General features: G+C 42.5%; 1 long non-coding RNA gene across 1 annotated transcript; it reads right to left on the reverse strand.

Moving 5' to 3' along the window:
* On the reverse strand, nt 1-10,759 carry LOC124119134. The gene is made up of 5 exons (XR_007221837.1): nt 10,253-10,759; nt 4,873-4,984; nt 2,985-3,284; nt 2,105-2,143; nt 1-354 (listed from the first exon to the last, which is right to left on the reverse strand). It is a non-coding gene; the product is annotated as an uncharacterized LOC124119134 (long non-coding RNA).
* Between the last annotated feature and the right edge of the window lie 15,478 nt (nt 10,760-26,237).

The following is a 26,237-nucleotide window of genomic DNA, read 5'->3' on the forward strand; positions in this document are numbered from 1 at the left end:
TCACTGGATAAGTTTGTATCATGTTCTGATAAAATTTCAAATTTCTCTAACCAGCATGTTTATAATAAGACCTTGCGTGCAGGTAGGGTTATGGAATGTATTGTTACCAGAGACTCACTTCAAACCAGTCTCATTCAGTTGGGTCATTCAAGTGCGGATTGAAACAACTAACAAACAAACAAAATCTACGACAGTGTCACCAATAATTTTTCCGGACGAAATACACTGCAATATAAATACAAATAAAAACAACTGCCAGTGTCAGCCCAAGTCCTAGAGAAAGACCTAAGGACGAGCCATCGAATGTCGATGGGGAGACTGGTGGCGTGGTGTTGTCTGACCGGGTTCTGGTTTCTGAAATAGAAAAATATACACGTTAATTTGACAGGTAAAATTCGCAGATAACATCATCTCTACTCAAAGGAAACTCTGAACAGATTCTACCGAACTTAATATGTTCCATACTTTAACAACCGATCCGTATAAGATATAGTGAAGATCCGTCTAAGTATAAAGGAATATTCTTCAGAGTTTGCGAATACAATGACATGTTCTTAAATTAAATAGTGACCTTTAATTTTAACGAAATATTTAACAACTATAATAGTAATCATTTGATATTAGAATACCAATTTTGTAAATATAAAATGTCAACTCCAAAGAATAACCAGTTTCGGGTATCCGCCGACACATTTTCCTTGGGAGGCAAAAGGCAAAAAAGCGGTAGAAAATATATAAATGGATCACTCAGAATCAGAGATGAGACCAGGTGCTCGAGAAAAAGTAAACATGTCCTACCCTATCGGTATTTCCCGTCTATCACGCAATTTGCACGTAAAAGAAGTGTTTGTGGCCTCACGCCCCACAGTAGTGTTGCCATGCGACCGCGTCTTGTACACAAACCGGACAATCATGTGATGGACCAGAAATTTTTTTTTTTTTTTTTTTGGTCTCATAATTCTTTATTCATGAAACAAATAGTCACTAGAAAGCTGTACAAAAAGTATAACAGCCATGATTGCTTTGGTCCACTAAACAGTACAGGACAGTAATAAGTACCATTATTTCTCTATCTCAACCACACAGGAACATAGTGAGTGAGTGAGTATGGTTTTACGCCGCTTTTAGCAATATTCCAGCAATATCACGGCGGGGGACACCAGAAATGGGCTCACACATTGTACCAATGTCGGGAATCGAACCCGGGTCTTCTGCGTGACGAGCGAACGCTTTAACCACTAGACTACCCGACCGCCCCCACAGGGACATAGAGCATGACGCTGGACAAGGACTATACAGACTTGCAAACTTAATCTCTTTGGAAAATGTTAAGCATCAATACAAAGGTTTGAATACCATGTTTTTAGTAATTTTGTGTGACATAAGCACTCATTTTAAAACTACATCACTGTTTAAGATTGAAAAACTGAAGAATTGTACAGCATTTTCCAGATCGTACTACAAGAGGTCATTTGATTTTGTGGACACAATTTTGTTTCACATGGAATTCGCTCTAATAGGTCGTTAATTGATTTCAAAACTATTCAATGCTTTCGTGCTATTTCACTGTATAATATACATTTTTCGGTTACCCTCTAAAAATCGTGTTGTTAAGTTATCAGCAAAACGACAGTCTGACATCTTCCTCAACAGTACATATTTGACCCGTGGAATGGTAAGAGCATAATCATTGTTGTCAATAGGTCTTCAGCAACCCATGCTTGCCGTAAAAGGCGACTATGCTTGTCGTAAGAGGTGGCTAACGTGATAAGGTGGTCAGGCTCGCTGACTTGGTTGATGCATGTCATCGTATCCCAATTGCGTAGATCGATGCTCATGATATCAGTCCCTTGATTCACTGATCCAGACTTGATTTATTACATACCGCCGCCATATAGCTGGAATATTGCTGAATGCGGCGTCAAAAGACAAACAAGCAAACAAACACGGTCCATTCCCTGATGTTTGTGTTATATTGCCTGAAGCGACGTAAAATATTACAGTTCCAAACAGTAGTATTGCCCTAGTTTGTGGACACACTCAGGATGCACTTACAATATATTTGGCAAATGATTTTTTTTAAACTATGCTTCTGATAACGTACCGAATGATGTGGGCGTGTCACTTGATGTCGTAGCAATATCTGAAAGGATTCAACGAAACCCATGAGAAGTACATCATATACGGGATATATACATTGACCTGTAGCATAGATGTATATAGATCATGGTATATCATGCTCAGACCGATGTTATGCAACATGGAACATTATCATCATAGGGGTGGTCGGGTCGCCTGGTGGTTAAAGCGTTCGCTCGTCACGCCAAAACCCGGCTTCGATTCCCGACATGGGTACAATGTGTGAAGCCCATTTCTGGTGTCCCCCGTCGTCATATTGCTGGAATATTGCTCACTCACTCAGTATCATCATAAATGCATCCTGTTAGTAATTTTGAAACAGGTGCGGTGGTGTAGACGAGTTGTTAAAGCGTTGGCTCGCTACGACGATGACCCGGTTCGAGTCCCCACATGTGCACAACGTGTGAAGCCCATTTCTGGTGTCCCCCGCCATGATATTGCTGGAATATTGCTACAAGCCAGTCATTCACATTTAAAATAATGTTGTTCTTGTTCTAATTCTTTATCAATCAGTCAATTGATGCTTGCACGATGCGGGTCATCAATGCCTTATTGTTATGACATTTCGACACAAATATTTATAATACGATAACTAACCATGTAACTAACTATACAAAGAGAAAATTGCATATCAGACTCAAAGTAACAAATATGTAGCCACATGTACATATTTAAGCGAACTTAATTAACGCCGTACTCAGCAATATTCCAGCTATATGACGGCGGTCTGTAAATAATCAAGCCTGGATCAGACAAACCAGTGATTGACATCATGAGCATCGATCCACGCAATTGGGAGATACACATGTATTTGTCATGACACGAATTGATTTATCTGTACTCACCTGAGATGCTCAGCTGACACACGTCATGCGACGCAGTTGATGCACCATCTGCATCTTCCATCACCCACGTCCCAGCATCTATCATCCCAACACTGTCTACAGTGAGTGTCGAGTGTGTGGCGTCCAGGGTTGCACTGTATCCAGCGATAGGACTGCACGTAGGGTTGCAGGTGACGACATACTGGCTATCACCTGGTCGCACCCATATGAAGACGGTGTAGTTTATGGCAGTAGTTATGGTGTATGTTGTAGTGGGTGCCGCCGCTCCACCTGGGCACGGGGCTTGTGCCGGGGATACATCTACAGCAGCAATGAAACACCAACTACTACAAGGCGGGTCTACATAAGAGGTACTTCAATAATATACGCGTTTATGGAGGCATTAAAGTTACAACCGATATTAACACTGAATGTACACTGATATTTGAGTCAAAGGTAATAACTTCACATATTGCTCATTAACACAAAACATCTATACAAAAATAAGAAATCAATGACATCTTACAACGTAAACGAAATAATGGAACACAAGCCCCTCCCACTCCATTATTAGCCAATCAGGAAACAGTAGTCCGCTAGTGGGCGTGGAATAGATTCAGTAGTCCGCTAGTGGGTGTGGAATAGGTTCAGTAGTCCGCTAGTGGGTGTGGAATAGGTTCAGTATCCCGCTAGTGGGTGTCGAATAGGTTAATGGAAACGCAGACACTGTTGTTAGGTTAGCCAATTAAATGACCTGGAATAACTTGCAATTTGTTTATTTGTATGATTATGAAAGTAAATAAATAAAGGATATTCCATGTGTCGAGTGAAATATCATGGGAGAAATGTGATGGCTACGCCACTATTGAAAATATCCCCTTTCCCCGTCGCTCGATGACAGAAATTATATTTTATAATTCAGTGTGAAAGATTCTGCTTTCTGAAGTTGAGAAAATAAAATTCTCATAGCAGTGAACATGACACTTGAAATTTCACTGCAGTGAACTTAACACTTAGACGGAACTATTTCCTTACAAGAGTTACTCCCCGCAAATTATCTCCTTGCCTCGCCCGTACACAAACTGTTGGCCTTTCTTTTTACGTTAGTTTCACATAGACAAGGCAAAATAATGACAGATTGTCATTTATGGAGTTAATATCGCTTCTTCCCGTTTCTTATTCTCTTATGTTTCGATATAAACTGTAAATTTCTCATTTAAGTCGTCAAACGAAACTGTACGCTACGCAAAGCGCCATTTTAGTTTCTTGACCCGCGTGTATTCTTTCTCTTCCAAAAGCGGTTTATACATATATGTTTATATTTTTAATGATTTTGCAAACACGGATCTACTTTTGAAGTTGCAAATACAAGGGCTGTTAAAACGTCCCTGCGTGTAAGAAAGGGTGAATTTTGGTTTCAAGGTTTTACATTTGTAATGAAATAATTTAATTTACCGTAAACTACTACACAAAAATGTATACAATAAATAGGATATTCCATGTGTCGAATGCAACATCATACACAATTATTAACTTAAATGATATATAAAACCTGCAACATTTTTCTCCGAATGTAACATGATCATTAAACGTACCAATGATAGACAGAGTCAGGACCAGTCTAAGAAGTACTTCATGTTGTTTGAGCACCATTTTCAACAAACTGGAAAGAGAAATGCACAGTTTGATTATTTGTTGTCCCTTCACACATGTAAACAATGACACAATTGGTCCTATCTAACCTTTGGACATTTATTAGCTATCAATGTATTACATTGAATAGGGCTTTGCTAAACGTGGTAACATGTTAAAGTCTGATGAAGTACTGACTACCAAATGGCGATCACATACGAATATATAGTCTAATTAAAATTTGAACGACTTATTCAAAGCAGCAGCATACACTCACGTATTATCCTCAACTTGATGGACCCAAAGACAACAATTCCTGTTCTTGTAAGTCGAGGCTGCTACACGTATATTTCCATGAACTTTGTCACATGTGATGCCAATGGAAACGTCTGTTTTAGAAAGTAGTGGAAATGCTGAATATCAAAATTCTGCGCAGCATCAAATAATCCATCATTCCGAGGCAAGGGAGTTAACTGACTGTAAAAGTTCAGTTTCCATCCTTGCCGAGCTAGGTTTGAATTTCTGGGCTCTATCATAGCGCCACTAGTGGCGATTACGAGTTATGTCCCTGCTATGCCTCTCCTATTGACCAATCATATTCCACCTATCATATTACATGCATTTGCTTCAAACAAAATGGCGGCGCCCGGTCAAGACGATCTGATCGAAGATCAAGATCTGTATTGTCATAAAACGGGTCTTACCGCGCGAAGTGCATCAAATCACGTGAGCACCTTGATTTAAAAGATGAAAAGATTTGGAAAATATCTGTCGCTATCCATTTGACAGTACACATCCGTTGTAAATCTTGCAGTCGACCGAAATCTGCACGTTGAAATAAATCCATGTTGTTTACGAACCGGATGTCGATTTAGTTACACGATTTTGATTGGAGTGTTCATAGGCTTGTTAGTCCAGCCAAACTATATCCCTGTCATCCCAGCCTAATTCGGCAAGGATGGAAACTGGACTTTTACAGTCAGTTAACTCCCTTGCCTCGGGAAGATGCAAATAATCATTTATGAGATGAGAATGAACGGTGACACTGCGTGGCGGTTAATGCGTTCAGTCGTCACACTAAAGACACAGGTTTGATACACCACATGGTATAAGGTGAGAACCCCATTTCTGGTGTCAACCGACGTGGCTTTCTGGAATATTACTAAATGCGGAGTAATGTCATTGAGTTGAATGAAGGAAGACATTGCAATGATAAACGTTCTGCACAAAAAAAACTTCTGTAATCTAATCTAACAATAAATCTTTATATTTCATCTTTTTTCTACTCTCGATAAATGCAATCACATTTTATTATGATTTATTCCAGACACATACAGGACACAAATATCTATTCTTCATGCTTCATGCTTTCCACACGTGCTCCGTGCTCTTTCTCCAGCTGGTACTTGTTGTTAAGTTGCCTGGCGCTAGGCATTAAGGGAGTAAAGGAAGGACTGGTCGGCTCAGAGTCAGTATACACTGTGTCTACATAAGGACCGCCTCCGTGGTGTAGTGGTAGAGCGTCCGCCCGGAGAGCGGACGGTCCGGGATTCGATGCCCGGCCGAGTCATACCAAAAAGGTTAAAAGATGGTACTTGTTGTTACCCTGTCTGGCGCTCAACATTAAGGGGCTAAAACAAGGACTGGACGGTTAGGAGTCAGTATACTGTGTCTGAGTGGGGTATTCATCTTAAACTGCGGCATGGTATCTCAGTGAGCTAGCGCTATAAAATCGGCATTAGTCTGGACTAGTACAAGCAGCCACACACACACACACACACGCACGCACGCACGCACGCACGCGCGCGCATCTTCGTCGCTATTTGAGTGTAATAATCCATACCTATTGACGAAATCCGTTTTCTATACCCGAGTGCAATACGTATTCCCTGTATATCGTTACCAAGACCCGATTGCGAGTGCCTTACCTATTCTCGATATCCGTTTTCTTTACTCGAGCGCCATACCTAGTCTCGATTACCGTTTCTATACCCTAGTGCCATACTTCTAGATACCGTTCTCAAGACCCGTGCTCCAAACCCCTTCTTAATTACCATTCATCCTAGACGCACAACATAACCTTTCTTCTTACCCGAGCACTATACCCGTTCTCCAGTCCGGGATGCGACTGGGAGTAATTTGCCGTGTGGAGAAACCTACAATCATGGGTTCGAATCCCCAATTTGCCCTCATTATGTGTTTTCAGCACATATGCGTCTTCGAAATCTTCACTAACTGACGTTTGTTACATTAAGGACTGTACTCGTCAAGATGCGGGGTGGAATAGGTCTTCAGCAACCCATACTTGCCGTAACAGGTAACATGCCTTGTCGTCAGAAGAGACTAACGGGATCGGGTGGTCATGCTCGCTGACTTGGTTGATGAATGTCATCGTAACCTAATTGCGAAAAATGTTCCACTCGTCGCAAAATGCTAAAGTTTCATTCAACTTTAGCCAAGTATCCCTCTTGTCCCAGTAGCCAAGAGACCCGTGAAGATTCCGGGGTAGAATAGGTCTTCAGCAACCCATGCTTGCCGTATACGTAAAAGGCGACTATGCTTGTCGTAAAAGGCGACTAACGGGATCGGGGGGTCAGGCTCGCTGACTTGGTTGATGCATGTCATCGATCCCAATTGCGTGGATCGATGCTCATGTTGTCAATCACTGGATTTCTGATCCAGACTCGATTATTTACAGACCGCCGTCATATTACAGGAATATTGCTGAGTGCGGCGTTACACAACAAACTAAAACAATACTCAACATTAAGGACTGTCTGGCGTGAGAACACTTTTGTAATTCGATAACGCTTTGCTCGTTTGACAAACAACAAATTCTGGGTATTTCCATTATGTGCAGTACCCTTTTGCACTAGCTTCATTTGATTATGTTAAAATGAACCGGTTTAGAATAACCCGAAGAGGTCAAGTTTTTTAGATGAATTATTAGAATATTTTGTGCGCCATATATTGCCAAGACATCTGGCTGCAATATAGAAAACCAAACACTCAGTGTCACTTTAGTCGTGCGTGTTTACCCAAGCGCGATTTGATATGATCGTCAAAAGCAACAAAGAAACAGATCGTAAGACAAGACAAGACAAGAAAACATTCATGGCATAGCCACATGCCAAGCACAATAAACACGAAGAAACAGTTTTGCGTACAACAGGTACGATCCCTTGGAGGTAACGGGTTATCGAGCTGTGACAACACTAACAATAACACACTCGTCAATGGTTGTTGACTTAGAATATCAGTAGCGAGGCAAACGTGACTGTTTATCAGCTTTTGTCGTGCCTAGTGCTACAGGATTTGTCACCGTCGGCCTGACACCCGCTTGTGTCACTGTGACATAGTCAAAACGCGATATTGTTTTACAACTAAAAAATAACACAAGAAGATTTTTATCTGTTGAGAAATCCCTAAGGTTATGCCCATTCTGTGACATTGTTGTCGAAGATGAATACCATTTTATGTTTATTTGTCCAATTTACGAAAATCTAAGAAACAAGTATATACCGCAGTGTTTTTTATCTCATTTTAATGACATAGGTATTTCTTCATTACTGTCTTGCAAGGATCCTCTAATACAACATCAATTCGTTTTGTACATACCTCATGCATTTGTGTTATGAAGTGAATTGGTACTTTGACTTTGTATCTTATAAAATATGTTTAGTTGGTTGGTTTGTTGTTTAACGCCGCAATATTACAGCTATATGGTGGCGGTGTTATTTAACTCCGTTGTATATGGGCATGTGGCCTTTCATACAATTAAGTGAGTGAGTATGGTTAGAAATATTCTAGCAATATCACGGCGGGGGACACCAGAAATGGGCTTCACAAATTGTACCTATGTCAGGAATCGAACCCGGGTATTCGGCGTGACGAGCGAACGCTTTAACCACTGGGCTACCCGACCACCCCTATGTCCAAATTGAAACGCGGCATCCTGCAATATTCCAGCAATACGTCGGCGGGAAGGATGTCTCCCAGACCCGAGCGTGAGTGAGTGAGTGAGTTAGTATGGTTTTACGCCGCTTTTAGCAATATTCCAGCCATATGACGGCGGGGGACACCAGAAATGGGCTTCACACATTGTACCCATGTCGGGAAACAAACCCGGGTCTTTGGTGTGACGAGCGAACGCTTTAATCACTAGGCTACCCGACCGCCCCCCTACAATAAAGAATATACAATATATAGCATGCAATGTAATGAGACGTTTTAGTAACCCATACTGCTGAATGTTTGGACTTTGCCTATGACACTTGTCAGAGATTGTGCAGAGATTAATGGGTGTATGACTGGGTATCCGTACCCTCATTTTTTCAGACATGTTCAAACATAAAGCGAGTGCATATTGATTTACAGCTTTCAGTAACATTCCAACACAGCGGTGAGCTCCCAAAGTTGTGCCCATGGGGGCAAAGGAGCCCAGGCCTTCGGTGTTGAGAACGGATGATGTACAGAGTTTGATAGAGTGAGGAGAGGCGGAGAGAGAGAAATACTGACATGAATGAAAAAGAGAGATTCACAGATTGCGGAGAGAAATGACGAGAGACAATGCTAGAGGGTTTAGATAGAGTGATTGAGTAGAGGGTAGCGAGAAGCAAGTCACATGAGTGAGTATGGTTTTACGCCGCAATATTCCAGCACTATGACGGCGGGGGACACCAGAAATGAGCTTCATACATTGTACCCATGTGGGGAATCGAATCCTGACCTTAGGTATGGGTTAGCCCTGGGGTTATGGTAGAGGTAAATCTGCAAGAAGGAGATGTTTGTATGTTTGTTTGTTTGTTGTTTAACGCCACACTCAGCAATATTCCAACTATATGACGGCGGCCTGTACATAATCCAGTCTCGACCAGACATACCAGTGATTGACATCATGAGCATCGATCTAAGCAATTGGCATACCATGACATGTATCAACCAAGTCGGCGAGCCTGACCACCCGATCCCGTTGGTCGCTCCTTACGGCAAGCATGGGTTGCTGAAGACCTAACCCTGATCTTCACGGGTCGGGTAGGAAGGGGTGTGAGGAGACGTTATAGGATTATACCAAGGCGAGTTTCACATTTAAAAGTCATAAATAAATTATATTTAAGGAACGAATGACATGTGCAAATGTAAACAATGAAGATAAAGATTTTGATAATGGCAGGAAATGCTTGAAATATTGTCAAAATGATATTATTATTGTTACTTTTTGTTTCTACTATAATATGCATAAATTATATAACACCCACATCCAAACCCACAGCCTCACCCACACCAACCCCCACACTAACGCCCCCCCCCACCCAAACCCACAGCCTCACCCACACCCACACTACCCCCCCCCCCCCCCCCCCCCCCCCCACACACACACACACACAATCACACACACACATAATCACACAATCACACACACACCAACATGAGAACAGCCTAGCGATTATTCAATAAATCTTCGGGTATCAATAAATATTTATCATCATCGGTATTTCCGCCTCGAGGCATGCGTGCTAACTTCGACCACGTTTATAACGTACAGTCGATTTGAACACTCACTACATATAACAGTATATACATGAAAGTGATTATGCACATGTTGGTGGGGATATATATATATCATATTAAGGACAAAGTGAACATGGTTCGCCTACCTGGCTACCTGGTTGAGGTAGCATTCCCAAGCTAGGTGGGTATCCACAAGATCAATCCACCATGCAGAGACGTTGTCCCGAGTGTCCTGTGTGTAAAGTTGGTTCGTGCAATGGCGTGTCCTTCATTTGGCGGCAGGGGTAACACCTTTTTGCTTGTATTTACAGTCAGATTACAACAATCATACTTTATGAACTTTAAGGTACGAACCTAATACTATCTAATTATGTTTTTCTCAAGAGAGGGTTAACTACAGATGCTTTAAAATGACACTGACAATGTCACCGTGACATCCATTGACCCGTGTACTTACACGTATATTGTATGCGACTGTTCCAACCATAGTGGAGCGTAATATGAGAACACCGCAATGCTTTGTCAGTGTACAATTGGGTAGAATACAAATGGATCATGGAACACGCAGCTGAACCTACGCCAATTATTGTCAACAACCATTTGTCCCTGAATATAAACTGGGTGTTTACCAAGCATTTTGCGCATCGAAGAAACATCCGGAATGTACATGTAGCCGGGGTAGTGGTATTTATCCGGCTCGGGCCGTTGGGAAACACAGACACAGGCAGATGGTGATAATGGATTTATTTCAAGGGGGGTGGCTGCTGTTGAAGAACTACCTGAAGAAAAGAATGTCCTTCCTCCTCAACAGCAGCACATGAAGTCATATATTTGCAAGTTTACAGGTATTATTTATCTTAAATATAAAAGTACAAAAGCCATTGATAAACTATACTAAAACTAACTTTAATGTTAAATTACTGTTATATGTTCATTATAGGATACTTGGAAAGCACATGGTCCAAAATGGACCATGTGGTTAATTATTTTACAAGCAAGTTTTATAATATCAATATTCCATTTACTAATTTAATATTACTTTAAATGATATTATATATATATTATTCAATTTAATTCAGCACCCTAATATAGATATTAATTTCTGACAGAAGCAGATGAAAACAGATTGAAATATGGCCATTCCATACCTGAAGAAAAGAAAATGTCCTTCCTCCTCAACAGCAGCACATGAAGTGAGGAGGAAGTCAGGTATGGAAGGAAGCTACCTGTAGAGGACCAGGGTGGCCAATTAGAAGACAGATTGCATTAAGCATCAAAGGAAGTGCTTAATGCAAGATATAAATAGACTGAGGGAAACCCTACAGGTGTAAAAAATGTCTAAAGATAGACAGAAGGTTGAAGGGGAAGATCTGGTGAGAGATTCCCAGAGACTGAAAATAAGGGTGTTGAGTTGTTTAAAGAGTTAGATACTGATATTCAACTGTAGACAAGACAAACATTGAACATATAGATGATTATGATGATGATGTATGAATAATGATATAACTATAGGAAGAATATAAGGTACCCTGCTACACGCACCCCCCTTTTGGGAATGGTGCCCTCACCATACGCAGCTGAAAACAGACGAACAGCCAAGGAAAGGAGCAGGATAACAAAAGGTTGCAGAAAATTAAACCTGAGAAAGCAATAACATGTGCTCAAACATATATACAATGGACTAAGTAGAGAACTATACCCAAACCATGTTCTGTTTCACCACCCATTGACCGTCAGTCATCCACTTTGGTTTCTGGCGTGACCTGCCAGGTCTTGTAACCACTGGTGGGGTGACAGAAGATAATTCTGGAACAACAGAAGTGGAAGGGCTGGAAGGCACTGGGGAAGTCGAAATTCCTCCAGGCAACTCGAGTGACGGCAACACCATAGATGGCGTCGTTGAAGAGGGAACACCAGATAATTGAGCTGGTGGTGACCTTGGAAACGAAGGAGTTTCAACCGGCTGACCCAATGGAGAACCCCCAGGCACTGGAGATAAAGGAATTTCCACATCCAGGTCGGTTGTAGAAATCTCCAAAGCGGTGTTGGAGGTATCACCAGGTACAGCGGAAGCTCCTAGAGAAGGCGGAGGGCTCCGAGGTTTAGGAATGGGACGGCCATCCGAACCAATGGGAAGGAGTAAATTGCGGTGAAGTACACGATGCTCCCTAGTGCCTTCCTTGCGGACTTTAAACACAGGAACATTAGAATTCGGCTGTGATTCCACCACATAGAAATCTTTCTCCCATCGGTCGGCAAGCTTCTGTTTCCCACGAATGTTGACATTGCGGACCAACACAACATCACCTACCTTAACAGTAGCACCACGAGCCTTCAGATTATAAGTCTTCCTCTGTTTGGCCCGGGCCTTGTCCATGTTTTGAGTAGCGAGCTCATACGCAGTTGTCAACTTGCGCTTCAAATCAGCAGCAAACTGCGTATAAGATGGCGATGAAGTGTTGGCGAGAGACGTGCCAAAGGCAACATCAACAGGCAGTCTAGGATGTCTGCCGAACATGAGAAAGTAGGGCGTGAACCCAGAAGACTCGTGCAAGGTACAGTTATAGGCATGGACCACATGAGCAATATGGTCCTTCCAACGTGCCTTTTCCTGATCCTGCAGAGTCCCGAGCATCCCAAGAAGTGTCCGGTTAAACCGTTCACATAACCCGTTCCCCATGGGGTGATAGGGAGTTGTCCTTGTTTTCTGTATCCCAAGTATGCTGCACATTTGTTTGATAACATCACTTTCGAAATTCCGTCCCTGATCTGAATGTAACCTTTCAGGGAGGCCATAGTGTACGATAAAGTGCTCAAACAAGGCCTTTGCTGTTGTTCGCGCTGTTTGATTACGAGTTGGAATCGCAACAGCATACTTGGTGAAGTGGTCAGTAATGACCAGAACATTTTCGTAACCACCAGATGAAGGTTCCAGACTGAGATAGTCAACACACACCATTTCCATGGGTTGAGTGGTCTGAATGTTGACCAATGGTGCGCGCTCAGTCTGATTAGGAGCTTTCCGAAGAATGCACCTCTGGCAGCTACGAATGTGGTTCTCGACATCTCCCATCATTCCTGGCCAATAAAACCTCGTCCGTAGGAGAGCCACAGTCCTGTCCCTACCCAGATGCCCCATCCCGTCATGAAGATGAGTAATGACGGATTCTCGTTGAGGCTCTGGGACAATGAGTTGAAAGTAGGGATAATCACCTTCTGTAGTCTTCTGTCTCCTATAAAGGAGATTGTTATTGATGGAGAGAGCATCCCACTGCCTGAGGATTGAAGCTGTGTCACGATCAAATGACCTAAGAGACTCCTTTGAAGGGCGCTGATCTTTACGGAGAAGGTCCACAATCGTGCAGATTGAGGGGTCCGCCTGCTGACAAGATAGCATCTGATGATCAGTCCCAACATTGGTAGACTCGAAATCATCAACTGCTAAAACACAGTTCAATACCTCATGACAAAGTGAGAGCGTCTCTACAACACTAGACGTCTGCTGACTGTTGCAAACCGCAGACACAGATTGGATATCCATGACCTCACGTGGCAACCTGGACAACGCATCAGCATCCTTGTTCCTTGCCCCTGGTACATACTCTACAGAAAAGTCGTAAGCAGCAAGGTCAGCGAGCCAACGATGTCCAGTTGCATCCAATTTCGCTGATGTTAAAACGTAAGTGAGGGGGTTGTTGTCGGTCTTAACGGTGAATGGGTTGCCATACAGGTAGTCATGGAACTTCCTGGTGACAGCCCATTTCAGAGCTAGAAACTCTAATTTGTGAGCTGGGTAGTTGCGCTCTGATTTGGAAAGCCCTCGGCTCGCATAGGCTATCACTCGTTTCTGGCTATTTTGGGTTTGGTAAAGTACCGCGCCTAAGCCATCGCCACTTGCATCAATGTGCAGTTCGAATGGCTGAGTGAAGTCTGCGAAAGCCAAAATGGGAGCGCTGATAAGTTTACCAACAAGCTCACTGAAAGCCGACTGCTGCTCCTCCCCCCATATCCAGTTCTGGTCGGGTTTGCTATTTTTCCTTTTCTTGCCGGATTGACCAACAAGTAAATTTGTCAAGGGCTTTGCAACTTTGGCATAATTAGGCACAAAGCGACGATAATATCCAGAGAAGCCAAGAAAACGACGAACATCATCCACATTCTGTGGAACTGGCCAGGTCTCCAGTGCCGCAATCTTCTCAGGGTCTGTCGTGATACCCTCCTCAGAGATTACGTGACCCAGATATTTCACAGAGGTCTGCAAGAACTGGCACTTAGAAGGCTTAAGTTTGAGGCCATTCTTGCGCAATCGAAGAAAGATTGCACGTAATCTCTCCAGATGCTCATCAAAGGTCTTTGAAAACACAATGATGTCATCAAGGTAAATGAGACACTGTAGGAGATGGATGTCGCCCATACATCTCTCCATAAGACGTTGAAAAGTTGCGGGAGCATTTGTGAGACCAAAAGGCATCGAGTTACACTCGTAAAATCCTAATGGACCAACCGTAAAAGCAGTACGGGCTTTATGTTCCTCAGCAACTTCGACCTGCCAATAGCCCGACTTCAGGTCAAGACAAGTGAAGTACTTGGCACCATGAAGTGCATCAAGGGTCTCCTCAATCCGTGGTAAAGCATAAGAGTCTCTAACTGTACGACTATTAAGTTGGCGATAGTCTATACAGAAACGTAAAGACGAGTCCCTTTTGCGAACAAGAACCACGGGAGAGGCATAAGGACTAGAAGAAGGACGAATAACCTTAGCATCCAACATGTTCTTCAGATGGTCCTTAACCTCTTGATACAATGCAGGTGGAATGCGCCTATGTCTTTCCCTGAAAGGACGTTCATCAGTTAGTTCAATCCTGTGAGTGACTAAGTCTGTGTGGCCCATATCCATATCAGACTTGCTGAAGATGTCATCAAACTCACTAAGAAGATCGCGAAGCTTTGCTATTTCCTCTGGAGTATGTATCTGACCCAGGGTTTCTAAATTGAAAATGTCTTTAGGCTCGGGGCCAGATGTGAAAGCCGGCTCATCCGTAGAGGAGAGACCATCTAAGACATCTACTTGCTCTAAACAACAAAGTACTGTCTTGGCTGGAATAGTAACAGCCTTGGTAGATGGATTGGCAACCTCAACCTTAATCCTATTTGTAGACTGTCCTGGTATAAAATTCACAACCCCATTAACAAGGTTAAGTGAACCAGGTAGTGTGGGGGCAGCTGTAGTACAAAACTGCATGCCAATCCGAGGTGGTTTACCCCTGCTTATACCTGCAATAATCTGATTACATAAAGCAGGGATAACAATTGGCTTGGTTGTCCGCACACACTCAGTCCGGTTAAGGTCTTCCCGACGCCTAATGAGCCATTGCTGAGCCTGACTCCAAGGTGATGCAGTGGCTGCTATTGGTGCACCATGCAGGCTTTCAGCAGCAGTCATGACATTTGTCCCTAATAGTAAAGGCACCTTGAAGTGGTAGTCAGTATTGGGCACTACAAGTATCGGTATAGTTACCTCAACTTCCTGACCTAAGAAGTCACTAGGGATTAGGATTATAGCTTCAACATACCCCAAGTAGGGTAGCTTAGCTTCCCCGGCTCCTTTTAACTTCAAGAGTGAACCTAGACTATGGAGTGTATGTTGAGGGAGGTTATTTGTGTAAAATGTCTCGGACATAGTGGTAACCTGGGACCCTGTGTCTACAAGAACATTACATAAGTGGCCTTCTACCCTAACAGATGTGACGTTTGCGGGACCAATCAAATTTGATGGCAACCCAGAATTGGAGCTAATGTCGGAGTCCAATGTTCGCCCCATAACATTGACTCCTAGGAGTTTAAAGCGGGGCACTGTGGGTGACGCCGCCTAACCCCTATCTTCCCGCAATCATAACAGTGTACCTCAGTTTTTGAGGCTAACTGTGATTGAGAAGCATATGGTGTACGTGATGTGCTACCTTGTGTAACTACATTTGTAGTGGTAGACCTAGGGGGTAGATTCTGAGCCTGAGATTGGGCCTTATTGGCTTGATTCTGGGCTGTATTTGAGGGCCTATGAGATTTATACTCCAGGGTGTTAACCCTATCCCCAACAGACCTAAGGTTCTTATCAATCACCTTTAGGCGGAATAGCACATCATCCAGTTGTCTGTTGCTAGTTGTAGTGGTAGTCAATTGACATGATTGTGCATCCCCAGGGGTGGCTAACTCCTCCTCAACCCTACGGACAGCAAGCAGCAGCTTGTTATAGTCCGTACCTGAATCAAAGTGATGGCGAGTCGCTTGCTTCAGGTCATCACGAGTGAGACCCATCCAGAACCGGCTTCGAAGCAAGCTAGGTGCAGCATTGTGTGGTAAAGTGCCAGATGCCTCTATCTTGGAGATCAAATCCCGGAGGCGGCAACTCCACACAGCGACAGACTCATTCTTTTCCTGGCGGGCAGTGTAAAAACGCTCCATAAGCGTCTCGCCAGGCATCACATTGCCAAACACTAAGTCCAACTGCTCAATAGCAGTGTCAAGGGTAACAGTTTCTGAAAGCCCACTAAGTAGGTCAGCAGCTGAACCCTTGGCGGACCTCCGCATGGCATTTAGAATTGAAGTGTCCGAGAATGCATTCTCCCTACGACACCCAACAATCTCTAAATGCCATTGCTTATACTTGACCTCACCCTTGGTCCCATCCCCAGAAAATGATGACAACCGTGGACTGGGAGAATTGATAATGGGCATGTAAGTAGGCTGAAAGGGTGTGACAAGTCTAGGAGGAGCACCTACACTATGGCTATAAAAGGTAGTTGGATTATAACCTGGATATGGTGTTGGAATAGTGCGGCTAGGCCAAGACTCATGCGGTGTGTGTGAAGGTTGTGATGGGTAACTATTCAGGTAAGGTGTAGAAGTTGCCCTAGGCTGAACAAAGTTGTAAATTGAACCATGAGGCCTAGGCAGTGAAGCTGGTAGGTCCATCATAGGACTAAGGTTCACAGTCGCCGGAGAAATCTGAAACAGATTCTCAGAACCTGTGGGCATAGGTGACCTTGATGGTGGCGTATGACTAAGCAGATGAGGTACCGGCCTAGGGGAGTGAACAGGTAATGCCACCCTAGGACTGGTATATATTGTAGGTGGAATAGTGTAAGTATTGGACAACCCAAGACCTGGTGCACCAGTACCAGTAACACGATATGTCGTATTGGGATGCTGCAGCTGATTTGCAATATCATCTGCTAGTCTATTTAGCACACCATTGCGGACCGAAGGATGCAGATGCTGAAGGCAGCTAAGTACCACATCGACCTCCAGGTCCCCACTTACATTAGCTTCAGCCATGGTGATACAAACTAAAGTGCAAGGATGTTTGATATGAGAGGAATATGAACTATATGACACTATCAAAACTGAAGTACCTCCTAAAAGGCGACAAGAATCTCACAAGTTAAGATCCAACAAACATCTGAACATCAACAAACTATGAGCTCCTCACCAAAGGATACAAAATGGATGCGTCTGAAGTTCAGCATCTAGTGCACCACAAGGTACAAGAACAATGAACTGCAGCTAGCCAAAAATAGAAGTAAGGGAACCAAAAGTCCTCACTGAGCTAAACTGGAAAAGCAGAAACCAAATACCAAAATACGAAGTATCTGACAAAGTCTCCAGAACAAAAGGGAAAAATACAACTTTAGTTTGCTAAGGTAAGTAATACGAAAAAGGTAAGTGGCAAGGTAGGTGTAAGAACAACTGACCACTTGTTGTAATAAGAAATATTACATGACTAAGCTACCACAATCTGGTTACCAAGCAGATGTGTAGGATAAACTAAGTCAATTACGGCAAAGATCACAACAATCTTACCAAAATGTTGCGAGCAGGAATATATATAGGAAGAACTAAGTATGAAGCAATATATAAGTTGCGAACGAGAAGTAATCAACACAAGAGTAATGAATTTGTTTTGATTTGAATGATGAACTAAGATGATGAAATGGTATGAATGAATAGGACGGCACAAGGACAAGACATGATATGGCAAATGTTAGTTGAGCAGATAAGGAATTTCCCAGCAGTGAAAAATATTTCAGACAGGAAAGAAGAGTGAGAAATTTAAAGTAAGAAATATGAAATAACTATTTTAGGGTACTTACTTTGCCAAAAGGTATCCAAGTGACTTAACAAATTAAATGGCTTATCTTATACCAGTAAACTGCAAATTAATTTAATAAAATTCATTGAATGAAGATGAAAATTACAATATATCACAATTAGCTATCACAGTTAAAGGGCAGTATAAATAGAATTTATCAAAATTCTGTAAAGATATAGGTTGATTTTAAATAAGAATTTAATTAAATGAGAATTCTGCAATGATAACTCAGAATGGCAACAAGTGGGTCACACAGCTGTACAACTTTACAGTTGTCAACAGTGCTTCCTAAGTGGAAAATATGATGATCACAAGTGTGACAAGATAAAGTTTCAAAAATGTTCAAGTAATGGTGATGAACATATCAAGCATATATATATATACAATGAAACAGTCAACTAATGACATTCTGATAAAATTTAGTTCAGAATGTAAACAAAGTTCATGGTCACAGTTCACAGATCAAAAGTTCATGTGTGAACAAAATGACAAATACATGTAAATCAGTTAAAATAAAAGTCACACTTCCAGGAATTGGAGGAAGCACCTCAATTTTAGCACTGATGCAGACGAAAAGTTCAACGTCATAACAAAGTGTAGATCACTGACGATTGAGGATCAAGATTTAATTTTAGTCAGAGTTATAGCTCAACGCTACACACAAAACTTCCACAAGTTGCATGGAAGAAACATCCTGAATCTTCAATGAAGAATCCTTCAACAGTGATGAAGGATTACCCCCAGAACACGATGAAGTTGATGAAGCCTGTGTCCAGAGTGACAGCCAACGGCCCCACGTTGGGCGCCAAATTTGTAGCCGGGGTAGTGGTATTTATCCGGCTCGGGCCGTTGGGAAACACAGACACAGGCAGATGGTGATAATGGATTTATTTCAAGGGGGGTGGCTGCTGTTGAAGAACTACCTGAAGAAAAGAATGTCCTTCCTCCTCAACAGCAGCACATGAAGTCATATATTTGCAAGTTTACAGGTATTATTTATCTTAAATATAAAAGTACAAAAGCCATTGATAAACTATACTAAAACTAACTTTAATGTTAAATTACTGTTATATGTTCATTATAGGATACTTGGAAAGCACATGGTCCAAAATGGACCATGTGGTTAATTATTTTACAAGCAAGTTTTATAATATCAATATTCCATTTACTAATTTAATATTACTTTAAATGATATTATATATATATTATTCAATTTAATTCAGCACCCTAATATAGATATTAATTTCTGACAGAAGCAGATGAAAACAGATTGAAATATGGCCATTCCATACCTGAAGAAAAGAAAATGTCCTTCCTCCTCAACAGCAGCACATGAAGTGAGGAGGAAGTCAGGTATGGAAGGAAGCTACCTGTAGAGGACCAGGGTGGCCAATTAGAAGACAGATTGCATTAAGCATCAAAGGAAGTGCTTAATGCAAGATATAAATAGACTGAGGGAAACCCTACAGGTGTAAAAAATGTCTAAAGATAGACAGAAGGTTGAAGGGGAAGATCTGGTGAGAGATTCCCAGAGACTGAAAATAAGGGTGTTGAGTTGTTTAAAGAGTTAGATACTGATATTCAACTGTAGACAAGACAAACATTGAACATATAGATGATTATGATGATGATGTATGAATAATGATATAACTATAGGAAGAATATAAGGTACCCTGCTACATACAGTTAACTCCACATTAAGGTATGGGCGAAAGACTGTTAAAGACATTGTATTCATTCATGTATACTTTTAACCCCTGCGACTCCATGCTTGCCGTAAAAGGCCACTGCTTGTCGTAAGAGATAACTAACGGGATAATAATAAGAAATAAAGATCCACACTATTGATCATCTGAATTGTCATAACAAACTGGGCCCGTGAAGATCCGGGGTAGGACAGGTCTTCAGCAACCCATGCGTGCTGTAAAAGGCGAATATGCTTGTCGTAAGAGGTGACTAACGGGATCGGGTGGTCAGGCTCGTTGACTTGGTTGATGCATGTCATCGTACCCCGATTGCGTAGATCGATGCTCATAATGTTAATCACTGGATTGTCTGGTCAAGACTCGATTATTTTACAAACCGCCGTCATATAACTAGATTATTGATGAGTGCGGCGTTAAACAACATACAAACACAACAACATGCATATAACTATCAGATATTGACACTGTGGATCGACTTATGCTGCTTAACCACTCAGCGTTTCCTGCAGGGAGTGACTGAGTGAGTAATGTTTACGCCGCTTTCAGCAACATTCCAGCAATATCACGGCGGGGGACACCAGAAATGGGCTTCACACATTGTACTCATGTCGGGAATCGAACCCGGGTCTTCGGCGTGACGAGCGACCGCTTTAACCACCAGGCTACCTGACCGCTCCAGCATTTCCTTGAACACCTACAGGAACTGACCATTCTCAAAAATTGGAAGAAATAAAATGCACGATCTATCTATCGCTAGACAAACCAGCAAGACACTTTGATCTTGTTTGTTTATTGTGCAGATCGCGTTGTGCTTCAGTACATTCTTTATGCTTGAGTACATGACCCGGCTGACTTCTCGGCTCACGCCGTCACTGGACGCGTTTAACCGAGAAAGTGAGCCTGACCTTGAGATGTTGATCATAAAATCAATCTCTGGTTTGTCTGGTCCAGGCTTGATTTACAAACCGCGTTATCTCACCTTACATTTAAATACTAGCTTCTGATTGGTTAAAGAGCGGCCAATTATTTTCGATGGAACCTGCTGGGAAATCAATTGGAACACACCTTAAGTAACTTGCTTTATATCACGCATGAGTATCGTCGAAATGAGACGATGTTTATCCGAATGAATTTGGTGAAGATGAGTAACTCGGTTCGGTTGCGTCGTCTGCTAGCTTTCAAAATGGCTGAATCAAAGCGTGAACCTCGGATACATACTCAATTTCAAAAGAAACGCAAACCCAAAGTATGGATGTCGGCACCTGCTGATCATGTGAGCTGACATAGGTTGGGTTCCAACTGTCTGTGTCTGGCAAGTGGCAGGAGTTAACGCTGGTAGGTGGCGTTGACGTTAGTGAGAAGGGACTATAACCCAATCTTGACGTAACGACGTTACATGTCCGCGTCCGCGTCTTGGGCAATCCTTCGCACTGTTTGTCAGTAAGAGGGTACATGTTAGTTTGGTGAACCTAGATTTCTTGCTACTCGTGATGCCGTCACACCACCTTCAATCACACCGGGAGCACTGGTGGCCCAGTCGTCTTAGGCGCCGCGATTCGCCGTTCAGAGTTGCGTCCCTTGGGCACGCCAGAAACCTATGATCGTGGGTTCGACTCCCGGTTCGCCCTGATTATGTTTCTAGGTTTGTCAGCACCATACTCGTGGGGTTTCACCGAAGTGGTAAACGTCTGAGACCTGCATTACTTCGGGCTTTCCTCCCACATTAAGCTGACATGCCGCAATATAACTGGAATACTGTTAAAAGCGGCGTTAAACCCAACTCTTTCACTCAATTACACCCAACACTCGATGACGATTGTAGGTGCCTCATCCGGCCATAGTGCATTCCGTGTCAATGAAAGAACTGACTGTTGCCCCATTTGCCGTTTCGCTTTTATGGGTACCTTCAACACCAGACCGTCCATGTTCTACATTAACAGCGGGCGACTGCTCAGAAACACACGCTCTGGTTAGTCTCATGGATAGGAAGAGTCCATGTGTACTGAGTTGGCATCAAAAAACGATGAATAGGACGTTTCTGGACATGTTATTCTATGTGTGTCTTTTGTTTTGTAAATAAATAACTGTTATTGGATATTATTGAGATTGGAATTTGCAACATGAGATTTACGTTTCTTTCGGAGCTTATACATTCCGGGTCTGTATGGATGAATGGCGGTGAGATAAATTCATTGTCAACCGATCCCTCGAGACTTATGGTATATATGTATATTATATTGAATATCCGGAAAAGTTAGTTGATTGGTTTGTTGTTTAACGCCGCCCTCAGCAATATTCCAGCTATACGACGGTCTGTAAAAAAATCGAGTCTGGGCCGGACAATCTAGTGATTGACATCATGAGCATCGATCCACGCAACTGGGATCGATGACATGTATAAACCAAGTCAGCGAGCCTGACCACCCGATCCCGATCCCATTAGACGCCTTTTACAGCAAGCATTGATTGCTGAAGACCTATTCTACCCCGGAATCTTCACGTGTCTCTGGAAATGTGTTCAATGCGGAGTAAAGCTGCAGACAAACTAAATATAGTGTAATTATATTTTGCGTCATTTATTAATAAGTTTTATGACGAAAAGTATATACATTCACGTACACATTTAATCTAAGTGAATGTATTTGCAAACATAGAAGTAACCCTTTTATCACCGTTTCCACGAAGTTCCCCTAATCGCAACCCCCTATGCACTTACAGTCCGAAAAAACATACCTCTTGACCTTCACAACTTCTTCAGATACAACTACACAAGTCGAAGGATTCCTCGCGTATATGTGCAAACATAACTGGCAATGCTTCATGCAACCATATTTTACAATTACGTCATTTGCCCTTGACTAATAATTACGATATTTTTTAAGTAATCGTTGTTGTTGTCGTCGTCGTTTAACGCCGCACTAAGCAATATTCCAGCTGAATGACGACGATCTGTAAATAATCGAGTCTGGACCAGACAATCCAGTGACTGGAGCATCGATCCACGTAATTGGGATACCATGACATGCCTCAACCATGTCAGCTGGCGCACCCACCTAGCGTCGCCTCTTACGAAATGCAGGCGCTTTTTAGGGCATACATCGGTTGCTGAAGACCTATTCTACCCCGGATCTTCACGGGTATTTTAAGTAATTGAGTTATATGTCTGCAGTACTGCCGAGCTTCATACAGGAACAAATGGTAATGTTCCATACTTCCACCGTTTTAGTCTTATGTAGATTAGTGTTCAGAAGTATGTCAGTCATAATCATTCGTTCGCATGTTTGAATAATTATACTTTTAGAAAATTATTGTTTATTGTACTTATATTGTTTTATGTTGTTCAACCCCGCACGCAGCAGTATTTCAGCAATAACCAGTGATTGACAACATGAGCTAGATATTGTCTAATACCATACACCCTCATTAATCTGTGAGGTGAGGTGATGTGAAATGGGGTTTAACGTCGCGTCCAGGATTATTGCACTTATATAGCGACGTGCATGTACGTGTGGGTGTTTGTGTGGCTGCTTGTACTAGTCCGGACTGATGCCGATTTATAGTGCTTGCTCATTGAGATACCATGCCGCAGTTTAACATGAATACCCAACAGGGTATCAACAAGTACCATGTTTTAACGTCTGACTCGGCCGGGGATCGAACCCCGGACCTTCCGCTCTCCGGGCGGACGCTCTACCACTAGACCACGGAGGCGGTCCATTAATCTATGAGACACACCATGTAACACTGCACTGACAAAAATGACGTGAGTGGGAAACCGTAAAAGATAATACCAATATTCAAATCTCTTGTGTGTGGTGTACGTGCGTGAGTGCGTATAATGTCTTCAGTTTTGAGTCATAATTCAATTCCTATCCGATCTTAAATCATATTGGATATATACTCTTCAAAATAAGTGTGGATGCACAGCCATAACTTAATAGTTTTCTAAAGTGTAAGATATAATAGTTTCCTGTAATAGTTGATCATAATGATCATAATGAACGAATCGGGAACACATTACATCCGGCAGTGAAGTATGACAGTAGATCTTATGACCGCCGACGATCTTGAAGGACGATTGGGGTAAGATGGGGAATTTCAGTCGCCATAAGATCAGTATTGCGTAATACCGCCACTATTCTGTAAAATGTTGATGGGTCTTTCAAAGGCGATTTGAGGAAGTCTGTCCCCTTCTCTTGCTGCACCTAGCCAGGTTTAGCCAACGTGTTCGGCGGCCTATGACGTTGACGCGCACGGTGGGCACGGGCGTTGTCGTCCTGAAAGACAAAACGTCGACCAACACGCCTTGCAAAAGGGACAACTAAAGGGTGTCAGTACGTTGTCGCGATAGTACTGACCAGTGAGCCTTCCTTGCACAATATGGAGTTGGATTCGCTGAGTCATAGCATACCACCCCACACCATAACCGATCCATCGCCAAATCTTTCATGAGGTCTCAGGTTGACATTTAGTCGACGCAAGACATGACCACGCCTATCAAGAAAGTGCAAAGTGAACCGGTACTGGTTTCGACGTTGTGTACACCGTTTTTGGCAACATGAATATTTGTAAGCAGGGGGTCAACACGTGGCCATGGAGAACTCGTACAACAGGGCCTGATTAAAACTTTGCAGGAATTTGATTTGCCGTTTGAGTTTGATTTAGTTTGTTCTTTATTGCCACAATCAGCACTATTTCAGTTACATGACGCCGGTCTGTAACTATTCGAGTCTGGACCAGGCGATCCCGTTATTGCTATTGCATCGACCAACGCAGACCAACCGATCCCGTTAGTCGCCTCTTAGGACAAGCAGTTGCTGAAGAGCAAGTCTAACCTCCCTCTGAAGTTCTACTAAAAGACATTGCAAGATGGTACTGGCCCTTTGGCATTAACGGAGTTAAAACAAAGGACTATTCCAATTCAAAGTGAGGGTTGACGAGCATATGATGCATGATGGTAAGAAGAGCGTCAGTACTTGTGATACTTGGCTGGTTTTCAGACGTTTTCAAAATCAGGCGATTCAGGTCTAAGACGCAACATGACATTGAGCGACAGGCTTTTTTTCCAAATTGAATCTACTTATCGAGTACGATTTGGAGCACTCTTTCAAGTCCTTCAACAGTAATAATACAATATAATTTATGGATTATAGATTGATTCTGGGTGGTCATTTACTGATGTCACAATTCACTGAATTCAGGTCTGTGCGAAACAATTTCTTTAACCTCTGCGTTTCAATTTGGACATAGGGGCTGTTGGGCAGCATAGTGGTTAAAGCGTTCGCTTGTCGATTCCCGACATGGGTACAATGTGTGAAGCCCATTTCTGGTGTCCCCCGCCGTGATATTGCTGGAATATTGCTAAAAGCGGCGTAAAACCATACTCACTCACTTTATTGTATGAAAGGCCACATGCCCATATACAACGGAGTTAAATAACACCGCCGTCATATAGCTGTAAGATTGCGGCGTTAAACAACAAACCAACCAACCAACCATATTTTATAAGATAAAAAAGTCAAAGTAACAATTCACTTCATAACACAAACGCATGATGTATGTACAAAACCACTAGATGTTGTATTAGAGGACCCTTGCAGGACAGTAATGAAGACAATGTTATACCATTAAAATGAGATAAAAACCACTGCGGTAAGTACTCACTCACTCAATTTGGACATAACCTGTTACTCCTGTCACAGAGTGCACATTATTCACATGATAGGCGTGAATCCACATCAGAAGTGGTTCATATAGGTAAAGGGGCGGTCGGGTAGCCTAGTGGTGAAAGCGTTCGCTCGTCACGTCGAAGACCCGGGTTCGATTCCCGACATTGGTACAATGTGTGAAGCCCATTTCTGGTGTCCCCCGCCGGGATATTGCTGGAATATTGCTAAAAGCGGCGTAAAACTATTCTCACTCACTCACTCATATAGGAAAGGGAGGTCACTCTTATTACAACCTGGAGCTATCGTGTTTTTGCATTTGCGAAAAATGGCGTCAGCCATGCTGCACGTTGCTGTGGGCCAAACTATCTATTGGCCATCTTATCCTTAAGGTAAACAGTATTCTAGATAAAATGTTTGAATATATTTTATATGTATTTTTCCATCCGTACCATGCAGAACAATATAAACGGTTCTTGCCAACTCGTGAACATTACATTTCCTCAAATGTTTGTTTGTTGTTTAACGCCGCACTATATGCCGGCAGTCTGTAAATAATCGAGTCTGGACCAGACAATCCACTGATTGATATGTTCAGCATCTATCCACG

Source organism: Haliotis rufescens, unplaced genomic scaffold (genome assembly GCF_023055435.1).
Source record: "Haliotis rufescens isolate VD_foot unplaced genomic scaffold, xgHalRufe1.0.p SCAF_18, whole genome shotgun sequence".
NCBI lineage: Eukaryota > Metazoa > Mollusca > Gastropoda > Lepetellida > Haliotidae > Haliotis > Haliotis rufescens.